Source organism: Poecilia latipinna, unplaced genomic scaffold (genome assembly GCF_001443285.1).
Source record: "Poecilia latipinna isolate Pla-1442-1.1 unplaced genomic scaffold, P_latipinna-1.0 Scaffold308, whole genome shotgun sequence".
NCBI lineage: Eukaryota > Metazoa > Chordata > Actinopteri > Cyprinodontiformes > Poeciliidae > Poecilia > Poecilia latipinna.
In genome coordinates this window covers 188,633-193,799 of record NW_015112924.1, presented here as the reverse complement: position 1 = coordinate 193,799, position 5,167 = coordinate 188,633, and positions in this window count along the sequence as shown.

The following is a 5,167-nucleotide window of genomic DNA, read 5'->3' as shown; positions in this document are numbered from 1 at the left end:
GATGTGGTTCAATCATTTGATAAGACCTTCAAAACATCACATAGCAGGACTTTAAAAACCAACATAGAACATCATACCAAAAAAAAAAAAAAAAATGTTTCTTTACTGTTCTTAAGGGGTAAGTTAAGATCTATTCAGTCTATGAAATCATTTTCTGAGCTCCATTGTGTTGATTGTGAAGTTTAGAGAACACTGACATTTCCCTTTTTTATCAAGAAAGATTTAAATAACTTATCAAGGAACCAAATACGAAGAAAATCATGAAAAGAGTGGCTTAAAATGGCACAGCTTTGAGATAATATTCAAACGTTTTGATGTAACTTTAAAAGCTTTTCTATTAAGGCAAAGCTCTCTGAAATCCGATGCAGCAATTATCTACACACTAGTATTGTGCCATGAACCTGCTAATGGAAGACTGCAGTGGTGATTGTTATTGCAAACCCACGGGTGCACACATCAGTGATTGTTTATTTTGCGTATGAAAGGTATGATAAGACTTTTTTCCCCCCCTCCATAATCTCACATCTCACAAATAGCAAAAAACTAAGGTGACTTTCATAACGCTTGGCATCCTTCTGTAATTGGAAGCTTTTATAATGGAGCAAAGCTGCTTTTTGAAGAGACTCTCAGGGTATAAAGATCCAATGGAAAGATGTGTCCTCGACACTAGGTTAAAAACAAAAAAAGTTTTATTAAAACAACTGTACATTAGATATTGTCAGACATCCAGTCAGAAGCAGAATAAATCTGTCCAACTGAGGGAAACCGTTAACACCTCACAGACACATTCCCTTGAAATGACAAGTGGGCACCATGACACACCAAAGTGGTGCAGCAGGTGAGCCAAATCATTAGATTAGGCAGATTTATGGCTTCATGAAACTTGTTATTACCCACGGTGTGCTCCACTGATGTTTAGCGTGATGTCTTTATGAGCAGGCCGGTGTTCACCTTGCCCTGACAGACACTGTGTGGTGATTAGAATATTATAGACTTCATTTAACTCATTTTTCGGGTCAGAAAACCAGATGCCTGCCTTGGCATTTAAAACGCATTTGCTTGAAGTAATATCCTACATGAAAACATAATCCCTCAAGCAGGTTTCCCCCCCTTTACTAGCAGTGTGTTTTATTTTAGCTTTTTTTTTTGTCATGGTTTAAAACACTTGGTATGTCTAAAACGTTTCAACAAAGGAGCAACATAATTCTAAGGTCAGCATGTGAAGTAGGGGGCTCCTTTGGCGAACTATGATGAACCATAATTCTTTACGAAAATTCAGTCAGCAGCTTACAAAATCAAGAAATAAATCCAATGTTTGTCAAAATTAGATATACTGATTATTAATTATGTAAATCAAAAACTACATACTATGTATCTCTTACACTTTCAGCACAGGTTAAAAGGAAGAAATTATGTCTATAAATGAACATTCAAAATGCTATCTGACTAAAGATCCTACATTTAAAAAAATACTTTCTTTATACTCAGACTTAAAACAAATCAACAATTATTCTAGTCATATCTCATGATAGGATGTTTTTAATTTACTGTTTTTAAAATTTTGCAACCATCTAATTGGACATAAGACAGAACTCACATTCATGCCTTAAACACATGTAACATCATATCCATTAAATGTTGCAGGGTGAAACACCTTGCCACTAAAAGAGGACTGAAAAATTATAATTTCCACACAGTGTCAGTGCTCCATTGCCATTGCATTGTCACTGCATTGGCAACGGAGCAAAGTGTGTTGCAAGTGAATGATAGAAAAGCAGCAGTTTAGAGCACCCATGAGCTATAGCTGAAAAGATTGTAGGGTGTTTTGTGATCTTTTTTATGTTTGTTTTTGCCTTGTAGCAAATTATGCTGATGCATTTTTTTTTTATTAGCTTTTTTTTTAACTTGTATTTTCTGATGACAGTAACTCAGTTTAGATGCTACGGGTTTCTTAAAAGTGCAAAAATGTCAAAAGCTAAATTAAAAAAGGTTTACCTACTAATGCAATACTGGTACCAAGTTATCCAACATTTCCCATAATAAAAAGCGTCTTCTAGAATGCCCTCTAGAATTTACACATGTATATTTATTTGTGTTGTTGTTGTTTTTTTGTTGTTTTTTTTAGCTGATTGTACAATTAACTTGAATATGAAGTGAGTAAGAAAGCCACAAAGGTGCATACAGCATATCATTTCATGCATATCTGACGTTTTTTAATCCTATACATTTGTTTGCTCTACATAATAATTTATTTACAGACACATATTTTACCATCTTTGTGGCAAGTGGTTCATTCCTAAGGGTATTTCTTCTGCTCAGAAGGGCTACCAGGATGGATCACTGAGGCTTAATTTAACACTACAAACAATGGAAAACAGTCGCAAATAACGGCAGCCATTACAAGCTTATCAGGCTGAGCAGGGATTACAAGGGAAATGAATCATTAACACTATTGCCACTTGAATGGGGCTAAAGCATGATTGGCAGGCTGAAAGCTGGGTGTTAGAAGGGGTGAAAGGAAATGGGTGGAGCTGTGGTTTGATATCCACTGAAGCGGGTATCATTATCGGATGAAAGCTCCAGGACGCTGAGCCAAAATGACCCTCAGTGTTTGAGTATAAGGCAGAGAAGGGGGAAAGAATAGATGAGACAAAATTAAAGCACGAAAGATTGAGCATAGTTTAAGCTTGGTGCCCACCATGCTTGGGTGAATAAGAAATACACCAATATCAGATTAAAAGTCCATGATCCTGCTCACAAGCACAGTATGCTCCCTGCAAGAGTTGAACTGCAATTTTGATTTCTCTTTCTGTTTCTTTACTGCTTTTGCAGAGAGACATTGGTACATACAAGACAGAGTGCTCCACATCCCCAGAGTCCCCTCACCCAGTATGACACCAGGTAGATTTTAATAGTTTTATGGAAAATAGTGAGATGCCATGCTGGTGAAGGGGATTCTGGGTCATGGAGGGATTTGTTAAGCTATTACAGTGTCTGGAGCAGGGCCCTTATCGGCACCTGCCAAGTCTTTGGCGGACCCAGTGGGATTGTAGTGACCCTGGTGGAAGTAATGGATATTAGAAAATCTTCACGCTGTGAGGAACAGGTGAAAGAGCAGGGAGAAAAGCAGTGAGGGAAGAGAAATGGACAGAACATCAAGGACACAACACCGGGATGTAGAAACACTAAACTAAGCCATGGGATTCAACTCTATCATCAAGAAGAGTTGTCAAAAATGAGCAAGATATTTAATTTGATGTTATCTAATCAGAATTTTAAAAATAAGAATTCTAAAGAATTCTAAAAAAAAAAAACAAAGTGTAATTTGTCTTTAATTATGCAAGTTTCTTCTTTTTTGTATACTACACACAGCAAGCACATTGTTTTACACTGCCCACTAAAGACTTAATAAAAGTTAGGTTTATGAAAGCACGGGAAACGATGTCTGCCAATCCTACAAAAAGTTTGAGAGAAATACTCTCCATCTTTTATAGAGCTTTGGAGCTGACGTCACCGTATGACGTTTACGTCGCTCGGCGCCATGTTTGCAGCCCACAGACCAAAACAACCTAGTCAGAACACCGGTGTTTTCATTGTATTACCGACTGAAGCGAAGTTGTTTTGCAAACTGGATACTGGATATTCGCCCTGCGCGGAGTAAGGGACCTTCAGCTCAAGGTTAATCCGATTTATGGACGCTAATTTCGGCTAGCTGTTCTCTACCGATGCCTGCTGAAGCGCATCGGAGGTTCACATAGGGGCCGTCAATTTCCGAACACTCCTGTAAAATGCTTTGTCTTGTGACCAACTAATACAAAAAAGTGGTAATTCATGCTATTAAACGAGGCACACTATCCTCTATAAAATGTTTAAGTCATATTTAATATTTTAAATAATATTAAATGTTTTCTTTAAATAGCTTCCAAATCATGTGCCCCATTAACTCAAAATCTGTGTGAAATCATTCTACTAGACTGTATAAATGAGGCACACTCATCTTTATTACATTTGAACACTTTTCATAGTTTTTTTAGCTATTTCTTTAGTATTTTTCTTAAAAAGTTTCCAGGTCATGTGACCTATTAACTCAAAATCTGTGAAATTATTGTACTAAACTATATAGATGAGGCATATTTTTATTCCATTTTGACCCCTTTTTTATTTTTTAACCAAATTTATATTTAAAAAATATATTTTTAAAAAGTTCATAAAATATATTACCTCAGATGATAAGAACATTTGTAACCTGTAATATTCAATTACATAAAATTCTAGGACTGGATCTATTTCATTACATGCTTACTTACCTGAAATATGTTAAATACAACAAATATTTATTAAAGTGTGATCTGTTTCATAAAATTTACTTGTCACTTTTGTTGTTTAATTACATATTAAATGTTTAAAGATGGGCTTTTTCATCTGGTTTGTGTCATGATGTGGTGTGGCGATGGACACAAATGCAGCAGGCAGTGGACATACTTTATGTGGATGTTATTTACTTTATGTGGATGTTATTTTTAATGAACTAAACTAACTAAATCCAAAATCCAGGGAAAACAAGGAAATCCAAAACAATGAAACAGGAGACACGGGATAACAAAGGTACACGTGAAGATCTAAACCAGTGTTTCTCAACCCTGGTCCTCACCGCCCCCCCTGTCCTGCATGTTTTAGGTGCTTCCCTTCTGCCACACACCTGAATTGTATCTCTGGGTGATTAACAGGCTTCTGCAGCACTTGGTGGTCATGCAATAATTTGAATCAGCTGTTCTGGAATAGAGGCACATCTAAAACATGCAGAGTAGGGGGGCGGTGAGGACCAGGGTTGAGAAACACTGATCTAAGCAAAGAAAAAAACCTAACTAGTATTACTAAAGGAAGATATATATATATATATATAATATAAAATAAATTTTTTACTTTAAATGCGATTAATTTCTTCACCTGTTTATATGCAACTTGAAGTGCTTAAATCAAATGTTTCCTGAATGTTTACCACATTAAATTATTGAATGAGAGAAAGCAGCCACTTCCAACTGTACACATATTTCTGCAGCCTTGCTGAGCTCCTCTCCCGGCGTTTCCTCCTCAGCCTCTCCAACTTGCTCCTCATCTACAGCCTCTGGAACTGTTTTCATTATTTACCTCTTCTGGGGTAAATAAT